Source organism: Hippoglossus hippoglossus, chromosome 13, assembly GCF_009819705.1.
Source record: "Hippoglossus hippoglossus isolate fHipHip1 chromosome 13, fHipHip1.pri, whole genome shotgun sequence".
NCBI lineage: Eukaryota > Metazoa > Chordata > Actinopteri > Pleuronectiformes > Pleuronectidae > Hippoglossus > Hippoglossus hippoglossus.
In genome coordinates this window covers 2,111,157-2,129,319 of record NC_047163.1, presented here as the reverse complement: position 1 = coordinate 2,129,319, position 18,163 = coordinate 2,111,157, and the positions used below count along the sequence as shown (strand labels likewise).

The window sequence follows — 18,163 nt, the reverse complement described above, 5'->3', positions numbered from 1 at the left end:
TTAGCTCTAAAAACATCACTGGTGTTATGTTTTTACCTGGAGTTCAAACTAATCCCCAGTTTTTAAAGATCTCTGTTTTAGTTTGAAAACTCAGAGGCTGCATCAATCTACTAATTCCACAAATCTCTGGCTGCGTCACTAACTTATCACTACGTAGTGAGTTCAACATGTTGTTGTGGTGTCCGAATCTTTAGTGAAATTCTCTCTTCCCTATATGGTTCACTCATTGTTTCCCATAATGCATCATGAAAAGTAGTGTACGACCTAAAACACGTGTGTTGCCAGATATTTTTTAGTTTAAAAAGTAAACGTATTATGAGTCGCTGGTTGTGTTCATGTCATTCAGTCGTAACCAAATCCTTGTTGTACTAAATGATGTTGTTTTCTGAGAGTTAAATCAAATATGGCTTCATCCTCTTTTCATCCTCTTCTCCCTGTCGTCGTACTGTTCAGGACGTTTTACTGACTTTAGCCTCAAAGCTCACAAAGCGTCTCTGTGTTTCCTCTCAGCCGTTACATTTCGCTCTAAAAGCCCAGAAAGCAACAAGCTTAGTGAAAAATCCTCTGGTGTTAATCTGGTCATTAGCCTGATTTACTGTAATGATGCTTCGTCCCACAAGTCTTGTCCCTGAATGAGGACGAGCGGTGGCTCATGTCACAGGGTCTCATTAAATTAATGATGGCGGGTTTTGTCTGTGTGAGCTGGACCGTCCCGGTGAGACTCAGAACTGCGGTGAAAGGTCTGATGAGGCGAGTACGAGCCGCTGGTTATATCAGGTTGTCTCCGAGAAACAAGTGTGTGTCTGTTATGTGTCTTTCTGTGTCATTTTAGAGTCAGAATCGGGTTTTGTTGTCGAGCAGGTTTTACACATCCAAGGAATTCGCTGCAGTGTATTTGTATAAATACAAAAAATCTAAAGAGAGGAAACTAAATTAAGTATAAAAAGCAGTATAAGCAGCAGGGGAGGGATTGTGCATGTTGTGCATGTTCCATGTCGTCTGCAGCTAAATTTCTTTTCTCTCCAGTTATATTAATAATCGCTCACGTGCACATCTGTCTCTTTAAGAGGTGACGCCTGCAAGTAACATATCGGAGCTTCATTATTCAGTGGCTCCTGCTCCTGAGACCGAGTTTCTCTTGATCCTCTGCAGCCTGTCAGCATGTTCACATCCCTCCTTCTCAGGTTCCAACTCAGACTCATGAAGGGAGCCAAGCAAATCCAATTCTATAAATTCAATATAATTCGAACATGATGCCGGTGTATGTAATTTGATGCAGATCCAAATAAAAATCAGGATCTTAAATGTGGTGTCATAGGGAGACTGTGGACCCTTGGTGAAGGAACGAGCTCGACTCAGTTTCTCTACTAGTTTGGGCAATAAACCCCAAAATACCACAATATTCTTTCTCATATTTATCAATTACAGTTACTTATATATTTAACCCATTGTTATAGTTATAAACAATCATGAATTATTTTATGAACTCTAAGAGGAGGTTAAACTTTCATCTGCATTATGTGTGTTTATTAGTTATTGTCTGTATGGAAGGACGAGGTGTTGCTCAGGGAACGACACTTTCTGGAACATTGCAAGATTTTCGTTGATAAAATAATAAATAAAGAAGTAGTTAATGGATCTGGATGAAAAGTATCAGACATGTGTACAGGGCTGATGTGTGTGTGTGTGATTTGATGCAGCTTGATTGAATCTAAGTGTCATTGTAGTTGAGAATTTGATTCTCTATACAACCAGCATGGTTTCATTGTATCTGTTTCTGAGGCTCTGCTGTGTCAGCGCTGGTGATGAAGTGTCACTAACCTGAACTTCCTCCAGCTTTTCAAACCCAGTTTTCCACAGTTCCAGGCGACATCCTGTCTTTTTCTATAAGATATGAAACTCGTCTCACTTTTTCTCATATGACTGAAAAATACAGCCGCGAGCTGCTAATTTGACCCCAGGAGGCCGGTTTGAGAGCCGGTGCTGGTGTCGCAGTCTATAAGCAGTTTACTGGGCTGGTGGATAATAACGTGACTTTATTATTATATTTAAATAAGCTTGTTATTTGGCTGCAGGTCTCCTGCATCTACAGCTGTGTTTGAATCAAATCACAGATGCTGTGCGACGCTCATCGACCTGTGACTCATCGCTGTGGTTGCTCATTTGAATGAATGTGTGTTTTGGTCGTACACATGAAAACCTGCAGCCTCACAGGACGACGGAGCGTTAACCTTTAACTATTCACCCGTTTATCATTCACCCGTTTATCATTCTGTTGTATGTTCTAGTTCTGTAATTCAGCCCTTTAGATCCAGCTGTTTATAGTGAGTGATATTAATCAGAATCATTAAACATAAACATAAATGTCCGTCTTATCTCATGGCTTAAACTTAAATAAATATAGAGCCGTGAGTCTTAAATGCAACTAATTTCATGGTTATGAGATTTTATTATTATTCTGCATTTCAAGGTGATGGAGCGATTATTTGTCCACAGATTTCTGCAGAAATTATAGAAGTTAATATTTGTTTATCTGCAAAATTTAATTTCCCATCTGAGATGCATCCGCCCACAGACAAACTTCTATAAAAGTGTGATGAGGTTTGTGAGACGGCTGCAGCTCGTTATTTTAGAATACTCCCACTCAGACTCTTTCTTCCACCGGCTGCACTCGGCTCATACAGGTATGAAATTAATAGAATCAGTAGAATATTCCACATCCCTCTCTCTGATATTCAGCTCTTCCTGTGGTTCCGGGGGCCAAGTGGGATATGTAGTCACTTCAGCAGCTTCCTGGTCTGCTCCCAGTTGGGCGTTCCTGGTGAATCTCCAATGGAAGGTGCCCAGGAGGCTTCGTGACAGAACCTGTCCACTTGTGATGTGAAGGAGCAGTGGTTCTGCTCCGAGCTCCTTCCCTGACGTCCCAACACCTCGCCCTGTCTCTGAGGCTTGGCCCCGACTCTCATTTCAGCCGTCATGTTACAGCAGCTGAATTTCACAAGACATTTTCATAAAGAATCGTCTTCTTTAATATTTAAAGAAAGTGATAAAACATTTACTGTATCTGCACCAACGTTGAATGGGTTCTATCTCGCCCCACGTCACATCCTGCTCAGTAGTTCTCCTGCTGACAAACAGACGGACAGAGGTGAAACCTGCTTGTTGGAGGAAACAAAGCTCCGTGGGTTTGGTCCATCGCAGCCGTTTGTGAAGATGAAATGAAGCAGAACAAAACAGCCTTTGGTCCAGATTTTGAAACTGCTCTTATTTGTCGCCGATGCCCTGAAGGTGCAGGCGATCCTTCAAAAACGCTATAATTAGATCAGCTGTAGTTTATGTCTTATTCTGGATGAAAACAAGCAGTGAAGTGAAAACAGCAGCAGCAGCAGCTGGATTGTTAAATGTTCTCCCTCAGATTGAAAGAGCCTCTAATGGAATGGGATACGAACCCTTTCTTCATCTCTATCCACTTACTGCCAAGGTCTTCCAGTCCAAGTTAATGTGTTCTACAGGATCTATCTGTCAGTCTGTCGTCACATTCATCCCCTCTGCGTCTCCACCCGTTCATCACTGCGTCCGTCTGACGGCGTCTGTCCCATAAACCACTGATTATTCTGTTTATGTGCACACTTGTGCCTCGTTCTCTCGGACCAGCAGAAAATTTCGGAGCTGTCAACGCTTTTCTCTGAACGTCCGAGCCAAAAGGCCGTCACCGCCACCGCCGCTGTGAGGAGGATTCATGACTTAATTTCAGCGTTGGCTAAATGCCAGTTGGGGCATTTTGTTTGATGAAGGGGGTAAATCATGAAAATTAGTTAAATTAACCTGAGATGTAACTGCTGCTGTCTGAGCTGCAGCCGCTGTGAGGATGAGGAGAGACACTTTGGGTTCAGGTTCTTTACACGTGACCACAGCTGGAGTCAAAGCTGTGGTGACAGGACTCCTCGCTGTCGCAGGAGTCAAACCCGTGACCCGACCACTGTTTCTGTGAATTTCTCTTCTGCTCCACTTCTTCTCCACGTCTCATCTCACTGTGGTGGACATCCAGCCAATCATGCATCCATCTCTCCATTCACTCGGCACTGAGGGCCTCTGTGTGGTCAGTTTATCACTCCACTTGCTCTTTTGTGGTGGCAACGCCAAGTCGTTTGGCTCAGTCAGCTCTGCTTTATCAGCAGTGGGCCATCTGCAGAGGAGGAGGAGAGGAGAGGAAGAGGAGGAAGAGGAAGAGGGAGAGGAGAGGAGAGGAGAGGAGAGGAGTGGAGAGGAGAGGAGAGGAGGTGAGATGAGGAGAGTGGAGGTGAGGGGAGAGGAGGGGAGAGGAGAGGCGAGGAGAGGAGTGGAGAGGAGGGGAGAGGAGGGGAGGGGAGGGGAGGGGAGGGGAGGGGAGAGGAGAGGAGAGGAGAGGAGAGGAGATTAGAGGAGGGGAGGGGAGGGGAGAGGAAGAGGAGAGGAGAGGAAGAGGAGGGAGAGGAGAGGAGAGGAGAGGAGAGGAGAGGAGGGGAAGAGGAAGAGGAGAGGAGAGGAAGAGGAGGAAGAGGGAGAGGAGAGGAGAGGAAGAGGAGGAAGAGGAGAGGAGGGGAGGGGAGGGGAAGAGGAGAGGAGAGGAGAGGAGAGGAGAGGAGAGGAGAGGAGAGGAGAGGAGAGGAAGAGGGAGAGGAGAGGAGAGGAAGAGGAGGAAGAGGAGGAAGAGGGAGAGGAGAGGAGAGGAGGGGAGAGGAGACGAGAGGAGGGGAGGGGAGGGGACGGGAGGGGAGGGGAAGGGAAGAGGAGGAAGAGGGAGAGGAGAGGAAGAGGAGGGAGAGGAGAGGAGAGGAAGAGGAGGAAGAGGAGGGGAGGGGAAGAGGAGAGGAGAGGAGAGGAGAGGAGAGGAGAGGAGAGGAGAGGAGGAGAGGAGAGGAGAGGAGAGGAAGAGGGAGAGGAGAGGAGAGGAAGAGGAGAGGAGAGGAGAGGAGAGGAGGGGAGGGGAGGGGAGGGGAGGGGAAGGGAAGAGGAAGAGGAAGAGGAAGAGGAGAGAAGAGAAGTGAAGAGGACATGAGGAGAGGGGGCAAACAGATGGAAAGACAGGAAGCATGGATGAAGAGAACAACAGTGTTCCAAGATGGCGCCCCCTTTGTTTCTATCAAACTTTTTAACAGCGATCTAAACTTTCAGTCTTTCCTTTGCTCCGTGTCTTTGCAGCGTTACTTCAGGTCTTTCTGTAGCTTCTTATATAACAGTATATGCTGCATATTTAAATATTCATGTATGACTCTGTGTCTGCAACCGCCTGATCCTCCCTGACGCCACATCACTGCTGGGCTGGCGTCTCGTTTCTAAAGAGATGCACTGGATTAGCTCCACTTTACAACACACACCTTTAAACTACAGGTGGGCGTGTCTCATTAGCTGCAGTATAACTGTTGTGAACGACCATGACGACCAGCTGATAACCTGTTAGGATCACAACAGTAACACACACACACACGTGCAAACTCCCACAATGCAACGCTGTGCAACGTCTCCGTTAACGACACGTGTCCTGGATTACAGTGGTGGGATCTCTGGTTCTTTACATAACATCAAGGTTCTACGAGCCCTGATCAGGGACCAGAGATAATGTGGAGATAAAGTTGTGCGAGTGTTCATCTCCCTCGGTCATCAGCCGCTGAGATTAAAGACTTAATAAACAAACTGTCCACTGTTTCCTCTTCGTGTCCGTAAACTGAACCTGACTCGTACGTATCAGAGCAGCTGGAATCTCCTCGTCTCTCAAAGACGTCTTCTATGTTTGTGATGACGGAGTGAAACCTGAGCTGCAGCAGTACATGTGATGGACTCAGCACCTGAATGAGTTCCTCTGTGTTTCTGATGGAGTTGAAGCGTCTCCTCAGGTAGTTCTGCCCTCTGTCTAATTTTCATTCTCACTGCAGGAGTCGGACATTGTTGAAATTCGCTCTGCTTTGTTCAAAGCGTCACTTCTCCAGGTTATAGACTGAGTCATTGCTTCTTTTCTGGTCCTTTAATGGAGTTCGGTGTCGGCTGCGGCTCGGAGGTCGTTCGCTCTAATGAATGTTTCGAACAGGAGTTTAAGGGCTTTGCTTTCCCACGGTTCAAACACGGTTTTGTTTGTCGGCAGGATTTTGCACAAACAGATTTCAATGCAACTCTGTGAGGACGGGACATGAAATGACTTTGGTGTGAATCCAGGAATATTTAATCACTTTCTGTAACGAGAGAAGAGAGAAGACGTTTTTCACTTTCTCGCCAATTTCAGTTAATAGAGATCAGACTCATCCCGACGCACGGATTCAGCTGCTGTTCATCTACCTTCAATCTGAGATTTAAATACTTTGCAGGTCGAGTTGTGTCGATGAAGCATTTTACAGCCTGTGTTTAACATTAAACGTCTTCCACTTGCATCACTGAGAGAAGGAAAAACCCTGAAGCTGAGTGGATCCGGTGTAACAGCATCACCATGGAGCGTGTGCTGCGAACACCTGAACAACATGTGTTGCATCACGCTACATCCTCCCGTGTGCTGTTGCTGTGGCGATGAGTAGAAGGTAGAAGGCTGAGGAGGTGACACGCTACTGAGGCGGTCGTCTGCTCGCCGATCACACGGTTAAAACACACGCAGCGGTTCTTCTCCATGTGCTGCATGAATCAGCTGTTTTCAGCTCCCCCAATCAGAAGCGTGCAGCTGAGTCATGTTAGGCCTGAAGTTAAGGTGCATTTATGATTATTCATTAAACCCTGCGGCTCCCGTTAAGGGACCGAACTCACCTTCAGTTGTCGTGTTGGAGGCTTCAAACAACTTATTAAGATTCTGAAAGTAGAAATAAATGATCTCAGCAGAGGCCCAGTGGAAGTTCTGTCTCGTTAAAGGGTGGTTTTCTGAAACACTTTTTATCTTTAAATCCTTCTCATATTTATGGTCGTGTCGTTGTAGGAATATACATAAAGACTTGATCTGAGCACGTCCAACTTTCACTGACTTTCAGGATTCCTGCACGTAGTTCAATGCGAGTATATCTCCAGCCTCAGATGTTAACACAAAGAAATGTCTGCTTTGTTTACTCTGTAAAATCAATGTTTTCATAAAGGCAAACCTACGCATTGATACGTCTGTGACAGGATCATATTGGTTGTTTTTTATCGACTGATAAATTCCGTCAGACTCGACTTTCCACAGAGTTAAATTACTTGACTTTATAAGATTCATGCAGAAACACCTGATATTGAAATTCACTCTGGTGTTTCTGCTCCTGCTGCATCTCCACAATCTCATATTTGTTCCGAACGGCTCCAGACGCACGCACTCATGCATGCATCCAATTTAGTTTTATTTTCCCATCCTCACTGTTTATCCACAGCTACCTCCATCCTCACGTTGTCCTGCTCAGAGGCACTTCAGCAGCACGGACACACACAGCTACAACTGCAGCAGAGGATTGATTCCCTGAATTATAAAAGTCCTTGTGAATGTACACACACACTCACACGCACACGCACACGCACACGCACACGCGCGGCCTCTGGTCTGGCGGGACCTCCATACAGCACATGGGTCTTATGGAAACTGTAGCCTTCAGGCCCCTTCTGCACGCACATGAACAGGATGGAAAAACAAACTAGGAGTAAACGGATGAATTATTCATACATCGATTACTTCCAAAATAAAACCTTCCATTGATTTATCATTTATTATCCAATGAGAGGTTTGTGATGTCGATGCAGCTCTAAAGAGCAGAGGGCGTCCGGGGGGTTCACAGGTTTTTAATATGTTGGAAAAACTATTACAGCTTGAAAGAGTGAGTTGTAGTTATTACTCAGATCAGAGGTTTGCTCTTTACTGTTTAGATGATGGAGGATTGATGCAGGATCAATCTGCTGAGGGAGGAATTTTCACAAGTGTTTCCTGATTGTGTGTGTGTCTGTGTGTGTGTGTGTCTGTGTGTGTGTGTGTGTCTGTGTGGATGTGCTGTGACCTGTAAGTGGGAAGGTGAGTGCTGTGTGGAGGTACAACATCCTGATTAACACGACACCAGCTGAGAGACCAGCTGGACTACACACACACACACACACACACACACACACACACACACACACACACACACACACACACACACACACACACACACACACACACACACACACACTCTTGTGTTTACTTTGGCAGTTGAGAGAAAAACGATGACTTGTGAAGAAAGTTGAGTTTAGGAATTGACCGATTTGCCTGATTTGCTTCTCAATATGTTTTGGTTTTCTTCAAGACTTCGAGAGTCATATATCTTCTAGTGTTAAAGTGTTTATGTCAGAGGGGGCGGCTGCGTCTCAGGTGGTAGAGCGGGTCGTCCACACTGAAAAAAAGGTTGGTGGTTCCATCCCCAGCTCCTCCAGTGAATAGCAACGTTTCCTTGGGCAAGACACTGAAGCCAAACTGCAGCTGACAGCTCTGCAGACAGTATGAATGATGTGTGGAAGCCGTCCGTCCATTATCTAAACAGCTGTCAGAGAGTTCACTCCGGTCGGATCAATTATCACAACAACATCCAGCGAAACTGAAGCCACAGACTCAGCATCTTCAATGTGAGGATTTATTATATTATAATATCATTTCCTTCCTTGTTCTTTGGATTCTAACTGCAGGTAATAAACTGTGATAACAGCAGAAAGTGCAGAAAAACATCATGTCTTGTTTTATAGAAGCGTTTTTTGGAAGCATCTAATTGAAAAACACATTATTATTATTATAATTATTATATGAATAATATTTCATAGTAAAAGCGTGTAATAGTGTTTCACCAGTTAAATGATTTTAATGTGCAATCATCAGTTAAGGATCAGTTAATCGTCATACATTCATCAGTGGGTCATAGACTCATGTTAATCACGTTACCTTATTCGTTATTACAGTAATTTAACAGATGTTTATTTAAATAAAACCTTTGAGATCCCCACTTTAACTTTACATTTTTATAAAGGTTACATTTGTGTCCCCCAGCGTTTCCTCTGTTCTCGTCTAGTTTGTGTTTTCAGTCCCTTTTTTTTTATCCACTTTCATTTCATTTTCTTTTCTGTGTCTCTTCCCGCCCTCGCTCCCCGTGCGCCTCGCGCTCCCTGTAATGTTACACGCCATTTCCCCAGAGAGCCGGTGTTTTGTGTCTCATTTACAAGCGGAAAGATTTATTACCGCTGTTTGTTCCTTTTACCAGCCGCCCCTCGCTCCCCTCGTCTCTCTGTCCATCACTGTGACTCACACAGGCCTTTTGTGATTATTAATTCAGCTCCTCCTGCCTGTCTCCATACCTGCTGCTCTCAACTCCAGCGTTCCATCGCTGCCGTATTATTTGAGTTCTCGTGATCTCGACGACCCGTTCATTCCTTCATTCTCGAGACTTTTCATCTCGCTGCTGCCATCGGCTCCGGCATGAAGGTCAGAAATATGGCTACATTCAAACGGAAGCTGCTGCTGTCGCCCACTGAATTTAGAGACGGTTTTGACTCGGAGGTCAGAGACTAAGAAGAAGATGTTATTTCATCTGTTGAAGTTATTATAAGTGGAATTCAGGTGAAGGCTGCTGGGAGCCACAGATGATGAGAGATGGTTATGCACATTATCCTGAGCGCTCAATAATTTAGAGCAGAATATACTGAAGTGGTCTAATTAAGGTTCAGTTCACAGTTCTGATGATTTTGATCATTTTCAATCATTTTATTTTTAAAAATTTAAGAGCTCTATTTCAAAATGTGGATGTCCACCATATTAAAAACTCTCTTTTGTCTGAAGTCACTCTGAGGCTTTCATCAGGCTGCACCGATCCACTCTGACCTTCAGCTTCCATCCTGCACGAGCACATGTTTCCATCTCAGCATCAATCTCTCTTTACTGTCCGGCTCCGAAAAGCAGCCGAAGACAAAGTCTGGGTCTGAATCCTTGACTCTAAATAAAGATGGACGTCTCCACTTCCTGTACGACGGCACAACAATGAAGCTGAAACACGTCGGTTACGGGCGCGGCCATCTTGCACTTCTGACGTCATTTAGAGCCGGATGTCGAGCTCCCGCCCACACATATGCCTGACCAATCCCGAGTCAGGCTCAGCTGTCAATCATGACATTTTAGTGTCAAATAACTGATTCAAAACAAACTTATCTTAAAGAGGAACATTTGAATAAAGACAGAAAATAAATTATCTTAGGAGAAAAATAATTAAGTGGAGTTTGTCCCAGCCATTAACATGGAGGAGGGATTTATGAGCTGTACTGAAGCCAGCCATGGTACGTACAACATGGTCTGAATCATAGACTGTAAAATGTACGACACAGCATCTTCACTCCAACTTATTACTGACATCGCTGTTACACCTGAGGATTGTGGGTATTGTAGTACTTCTTGACATTGTGAATAAAACATTTGTCTTCTTCAGGAGAATAAAACATCGTTTCACAGGCTTGTAGCTTGTAGCTTGTAGCTTGTCTACCTGGGATGGTTAAAATATTATGGATGATAACAGAAATCTCTATTCAGAAAGTAGTTGTGGTTTTTACTGTTGACCCAGACTGCTGATCCCTATAGGGATGTGATATGTACGTAACGCTGACCCAGTAACTAACATGGGATATTATAACCTGTGTTTTATTTATGACCCATCCTGTTTCATTGAGGTCGTGCTGACTCTGTGTGTCGAGTCATAATAATCTCATCTATATGTAAACCAGCCTTTTCTTCGCCCCTCGACTCCGAATTAGAATCTAAACGCACAGTGAGCAGAAAGCAGAAAGCATCAGGGGAATCAATGCTGACCCGTCCAATAGTTCATTAAAATACATGATATTGCTAATAGGCCTGCCCCCCCCCCCTCCTCAGGTCCTGTATCATAAAATCAATGTTAATTCACCCGAGAGTCAATGTGACCTGCATGTTTCTGCTCTCACTCTGGAGACGCTCCATCATGAGACACCCGCAGCGTCCTGATGTTATCTGTGACGGCATTAAAGCCTCATCACGCACACGTTTGTGACAAGAGGCTACAACAGCAGAGAGAAGCTCGTTTGGTTGGAAATTCTGTTCTGAGATCAAATTAACTGATTTATTGTTTGTATTTTGTCACTGTCGCAGACGGTAATTAAAAATTAGAGGCATCTGTTGCTGTCAGTTACTGCGACTACAACGAGGCCGATAGTGGTGCAGCCGTCGGTGTTAACGCTGTAATTCAAATGAATATTGTCAGAAACAGACAGAAACAAGCAGATTGTTGTGGAGGCAGCGTCAGAGTCAGGATGTTAAATGTATCTGACTGTGTGATGAAGAGTCTTCTATCAGTGGGATGCATGAACTGATGAAAATTACTATTTGATTTCTTTTGTTGACCATAGTCACGTATTAATAGATTAATGATGTGAGGGACTGTTGAGTTCAGTAGATGTGAAACTGAGCCGGCACTTGTGATTCAAATATAATAAAATTCAGCTCATATTCAGGTTAATTAGTGGAGTTAGTTTTATTTATTTATGTAAATACAAACCACCAGAGAAAAGGTGTCAAATATGGGACTTGAACACTCAACAATCAGCTGTGGCCTGTGAACAGATGAAGGATATTTCTGTCTCTGTTCTCTCTTGTGTGTTTTTCTCATCTTGCACTTTGCACAAACGTCTTTGTCTTTAGTGTTTAGACACCAGACATCAGAGAGAATCCCTGACAGCACAGTCAGAGCTGACTGGGTTTATCTGGAGCAGAAGACAAAACAAGCAGCGCTGTGGTTCAGTCTGAGTGAGTGTGTCCTGCTGCCGGTTAATGATGCTGCAGGAAGAACAAGCTCGGAGCAGATCTCACTTCTCTGTGAAGCTAAAGCTCGGAGACAAACGAGCTGCCACCTCATGTTGTCAACACAGACCCGGGAACAGCTTCAGTGGGATGTCACATTCAGCTGAATCCTATTGGTGTATCTATTCCTACTTTATAAAGTGTGGGCAGACTTCAACACTCAAATAGCCGCCGCTTGTGCTTCGATTTGCTCCGCTCAGCACAAACGGGGCTGTTGAGTGAGAGCGCTTGTTGAATGAAAGCAAAAAACAAGGTATATCAAGATTTATTTATTAATTATCGACATATTAGTCAATGTCGATAACTATCAACAATTCTTTCCTGAGTGAAAGTTGTTGTTTTAAACTTTTCTCTATGGGCAGATGCATAAGCATTATATTCATTTTTATTGAACTTGTGTTATATTGCTATTAATCAAACTTAGGATTATTGTTTTAGTTTTATTGCCCAGCCCTCGTCCAGAATATCCATAAAAGATGTTTTCACTGTGCAAACATTAGAACCGTGCTTCACTTTGATCCACACCCAGACCACATGTTTGTTTTGGAGTCAGAGGAACCTTTCACACCTGATGTTTTGGTTCTGACTAAACCCCCAAAGTCCAAACGTCCAAATGTAACCAGGTCAGTGTGAAAGCATCCAGTGTCTCTGTGGCGATATTCTACAAATCCACCCTGAGCCTCTGAACAGTGAACGAGCTGATGCAGCCGATGACCTCAGCCAGAATCTTGTAAATTGCGCTGGTTGTGGTTGTGGGAATTGAAAAGCTCTGGTGGTCTGAGCTCATAATGGACGTGTGGCTGCTTTTTAAAAAGGACGTTTAACCACTGAAACAGGACGTAATCCCTCTTCAGATGAGAGTGGTGAGCTCTGGTCATCCTCTGTGGTGGAGAGCTGGTGTCGGACACACGGGCACCTCTGAACTCTCCTCCGTGAGCGACGGCTGAGAAACGAGCGACTCTCAGTAAACCCTCCCTCTTATCTGTCTTTCTGGGACTCGGGGTCTGAGTGGGCGCCATCAACCACGTCCGGATGACAAATGACAATATTCTCCTAACGAGTGGTTTGACCTCTAATGCAGTGGGAGGATTTCCAGCTGGAGCAGGATTCTCAATTATCCGCCGCACTGATGTTCTCGAGCCAAAAGGTGAATATAAGGATGCAGATCAGGATGGAGGTAAGGTTAATAAGGAAGTGTGACAAGCTGTCATCCAATCGTGCACAGACCCTGAAGACAAAGAAAGAAACGTGTTGACAGAACAGCTTAGTGCAAATTCCATCTTTAATGTTCTTATTCAGAAACATGAGAATCATTCTGCTGCTGCATTTTTCATGCCTCTGTGCCGACGACTTTAAAACTAGAAATTCCCTCAAGAACAACTTGAGGGAATTTCTTTAAAGTTGGTACAAACGTTCAGTCGGACTCGAGGATGAACTGATGTGATTTTGGTGATCAAAGGTCACAGTGAATCATCAGTGACGGCCTCGTGAAAGTGTTTTCAGAAGAACGCCGCCAGAGAATCCCTTCAAAGTCGGTGCAAATGTTCACTTAGACTCAGGGACACTGGTCTGTGATGTGTTTAACACACCCATGAGACTTGTGCCTTCAATAAGACGATAAGGTGAAGTTGTTCAAAGTGCTGCAGTACTGTGCCACAGTTAAAGACAAAGTTTACGTGTTTGAGCTTTAATGTTTCCCTTTGGGCGGCGTCTCTGTGTTTCACTTGAAGATGTGTGTGGATTAAAAGTGTTGAATTCAGATGTTTCGTCGTTATGACTCAGAATCCTCCGCCATCGTCTTGTTGCCCAGTCGTCATCTCTCGTCTCGTGACTCCGGCTTTGGACGAAGCTGCAGTTTTTATTCGTTGCGTCCGACTGAAAGGAAACATGTGATGTTTCTTTCCTCTAGTTTTTGTGATTGTAAAAATGTGAAAAGTGTAAAGTCCAGTGTGGTAGAGGGAGCTCCTCACAGATAAAATGATCAACCTGGAGACGTCTCCTCGACTCGTATTCAAACATCCGTGTTTCCACTGATTTGTGACGATGAAGCAAATGGATTTCATGCCCTTTTTAAAACAGAAGCAGACAGTGGGAATAAACCTGCAGTGATCATTGTCTTCAGATCACCACAGTTTGTGGAGATTCTCTAACTCACACAGCTCAGAGAGTTGTCCCTCCGTCCCCCGGTGGTGTCTCTGTGGCTCCTGCTGTGGCCTGTGAGCTGAAACGTGCTGCGGAGACATTTTCTTGTTGATTTCCTTTCTGTTTGCCTTTGGACGCCTGTTGCATCACAAGTAACACATCTGTATTCATCGCTCAGCTTCCCTCAAATTGAACGTAACGATCCTTTTTATGGAAACTGAGGAGCGAATCCGAGACACCTCTCCAAACGTCTGATGGAGTGATCGTCAGGTTTCTTCTCTTCACGTCATCTCCTCGCCTCTTTAGTCCGGACCCACGCGCTCGCTGGTGTACTGCATGATGAGAGATGTAATATGTGTAAATGAGTCCCAGGGTGAGAGAACACACTTCTCATTAGGGCTCAACCTTTAGTATCTGTCTCCATGACAGGAAACTCATCGTCTTCAGCTCGACAACATCTCGATCTGCAAAACATACTCAAATGGAAAGAATCCTCAGACACACAAACACACACACGCCGAGTTCTCATCAACACATTTCTGTTCACATCTTAATCTTAATTCTTTAGTTTGACCTTTTTTTAAACAACGTTAAGAACTTACGAACTTCAGCCAAGTTCAGACGACACGACTTTCCCAGGTGTCAGATCCCTGTGCAGTTCACACTTCATGACTTGCAGTCGTTGTGAGTTCACGCTTCACGACTGACAACACAAACTCTCACCTGGAGAAACCTGAACGGAGAGTCTGGTCCAGGAGCTCAGCCGGAATCCTGTAAATTGCTGGGAATTGAAAAGTTCTGGTGATCTGAGCTCTGAGCGAAGTGTGGTCTTTTAGAAGTTTACTTCAAATTGGCTCCACACAGACACACACAGACACACACAGATACACACATACACACACTGGCGCACAGGTACTATACACACAGAACCACACAGAAATACACAGACAAACACTGATACACACAGATACACACAGACACACATAGACACACACACATGTACACATACAGATACAAACAGAGGCACACAGATGCACACATGTAGACACACACACACAGACACACACAGGTACACACACAGACACACAGCACACCCTGTCACTGTGCAGGTTATTGATAAATAAAAACCTTCAGCTTCTGCTTGAGGCAAAAGAAAAAAGACACAGAACTCGGACTGTGCTGTGAGTGACGGATGAAATGTGGTGCGGCCACTTTCCCAACGTGTCAGTAAACCTGCAGCTCAAATGAAATCTGCTGTGTTTGGGATATTTCATATTTCTGATGAGCTGCCTCCACGCTGAAAGGTGCATGTTGGTCCAGTTCATATTTAGACTCACATGTATATAAACAGACAGTTTGTTTGTGGTTTGAAAGCAAAAGAACAACAGTAGAAGAAGAGAAAGACGATGACGCAGCTGAAGTTTTCACCTTTAAACTAAACTTTGTTCACGACGACATTTTGGCTGCGACATTAAACCTGGTGCTGGAGTTTTTAAAGGATATTAAAGGATTAAAGCTGCGACTGATAAAACCTCTCAGCCACTGAATCGTCAGCGTGTAACTCCGGGGTTTGCTGGAGTAATTGGCACAAACACACACACACACACACACACACGCACAAACACACAAACACACACACACACACACACACACACACACGCACACACGCACACGCACACACACACACACGCACGCACGCACGCACGCACGCACGCACACACACACACACACACACACGCACGCACACACACACACACTCACAAACACACACACACACACACGCACACACACACACACGCACGCACGCACACACACACACGCACAAACACACAAACACACACACACACACACACACACACACACACACACACACACACGCACACACGCACACACACACACACGCACGCACGCACGCACGCACGCACGCACGCACGCACACACACACACACGCACGCACGCACGCACACACACACACACACACACACGCACGCACACACACACACACTCACAAACACACACACACACACACACATAAATACACACAGGCTCAAACCCCAGGATCTCTCCGAACAGAAACACTGAATCTCCTGGTCCTTTCCAGCTGATCAGTGAAGTCAAAGCAGCTCCTCTAGGATCTGAGGTGGTTTGGTTTTGGTCGAGTGGTTCAGGACGTCTGAAGAGACGTTGATTTCGTATTGAAAGGAAGTGGCACATGTGGCAGACTGATCACTAAGGAAACACGCGTGTGCACATGTATGTGAGTGTGTGTCTGTGTGTGTTTCGTCTCTACTGAAAGTTTCACACTACCTATGGTAATCTGTAGCGAGTGATATTTAGCATTTTACAGTTTATCGTTGAATTAAACATTGGTTATATTATATTTCTCTGTTTGCTAAATGAAGTTTAATTCTCAGTGTTTCCACTTTCAAACTGATTTAATCTCATTTACTGTTTCAGGTCCTCACAACCACATGAGTTTGGCTCGGGTGAGTGCGCCGCCTCTGTGTCTGAGGAGGGAAACTTGTAATGAGCAGTTGGTTTATGCATGAACAAATGTTTCACAGAGAGAGACTCACACACACACAGACACACACACACAGACACACACACACACACAAACACACACAGACACACACAGTGTCGGGAAGAGGCTGCTTTGTTACTGAAGCCAGCTCACTCGCTCTCTCCTCTCGTTCGCCCTTCTCTCTGAATACCAAACATCTCACTGCTGTTATCCATGGCCAGGAAACCTGTGTGTGTGTGTGTGTGTGTGTGTGTGTGTGTGTTTGGTTGAAACAACTGTTCACACTTAACATAATAATCGACACTGCTCCCTGTTACTTAATGTTAGTGACTTTTTTTTTATGTGTGTACATGTCTTTCTATGGTTGTGAGGACATTTCTGCAGAGCGTGTGTGTGTGTGTGTGTGTGTGTGTGTGTGTGTGTGTGTGTGTGTGTGTGTGTGTGTGTGTGTGTGTGTGTGTGTGTGTGTGTGTGTGTGTGTGTGTGTGTGTGTGTGTGTGTGTGTGTGTGTACCCTCAGGGGCGTCATGTAATGCCGCAGTGTGTAACGAGGGAACAGGGACTTGTTGCCGGTGACAAACAGACCATTACCTCCATGTTTGTGTGAAGCTAATTATTTTTCTCTCTTTCCATCTTTTTGTTTCTTTCCCTCTGTTTCTTCTTCTCTTCTTTCTGTTTCTTCTTCTCACGTCATCATCGCTCTGATTCTTGACTCTTTCTCTCACTGGATGTATTTGTATTCAGAGCATATTTCATATGAAGCGAGGTAACTTTGGAGGTTTGTTGTTACTTTGCAGAACGTTGCTTGTGGAAACGTCCTCTCAGTTTGCTCATGTTTGCTGTTTCTCCATCAGGGCGGCTGTATTCTGTGAGTGTGAAACGAGCTTTGTTCAGTTTAAACCTCCTCCTCCTTCCTTTTCTCTGTCGTCTCCATCACCTCAGTTCACATATTAAAGAGAGTTTTATTATTTCAGATGAACCTGTAATAACGTCATCCAATGAGATGAGCTGATGGTGTTTTTACAATAACTTCCTCACACTCATGGTGATGAATGTTCCTGTTATTTCTTCCTCTCTGTAAAACAAGGCGTTTTGATGCCAGAGTGAATCTGTGAACAACCTTCTCCTCTTTATTTACACTTTATTACTCCCATCGTCTCATTCCATCACATTTTATTACACTGTGTTATCTCTGAGTGGGAACGTAACTCATTTAGCTCAAATAACTGTGTGTGTGTGTGTGTGTGTGTGAGAGAGAGAGAGAGGTGTTTGTTAGACATGGTAAATTAAACTCCTCTCTAATGACCATTTCATCAGCCACATGAAGGAGAAATAGATGAAAACTGAGTCTCATAAAATAACAACGTCTCATGTTGTGTTTCCTTTATATCGTAGTTTGTGTCACAGTTTTGTGTCACAGTTTTGTGTCACTGCTGTTGTTATGGTGACGTTATAACATAAAGATTGGATGAAATGTGTTTCGACTTTGGTAAATGCCTGAAACTAAACATGAGAGACGTAGTGTTTATGACTTATACTGCAGCCAGCCACCAGGGGGCGATCCAGACGATTTGGCTTCTAATTTGGGAGTTTTGTCAAATGCGCATCTTTTCTGCTTTATTAATAAATATAATATATATAGATATATATATATAGATATATAAATATAAACATAAACGAATACAG

General features: G+C 44.4%; 2 protein-coding genes across 3 annotated transcripts in view; both read left to right on the top strand.

Annotated features, from left to right (window-relative positions):
- Positions 1–18,163, top strand: part of LOC117773272 (spectrin beta chain, non-erythrocytic 1-like) — a 750,817-nt gene that overhangs the window by 494,891 nt on the left and 237,763 nt on the right. The gene's annotated exons all lie outside the window — the stretch shown is intronic.
- Positions 1–18,163, top strand: part of slc8a2b (solute carrier family 8 member 2b) — a 103,446-nt gene that overhangs the window by 22,143 nt on the left and 63,140 nt on the right. Inside the window, exon 2 of one of the 2 annotated variants that reach the window (XM_034605054.1) lies at positions 16,412–16,440. The exons of the other annotated variant lie outside the window; for it this stretch is intronic. The gene's annotated coding sequence lies outside the window, so the exon portion shown is untranslated. The remainder of the gene's footprint in view (positions 1–16,411; positions 16,441–18,163) is intronic. 2 annotated transcript variants of the gene reach the window in all.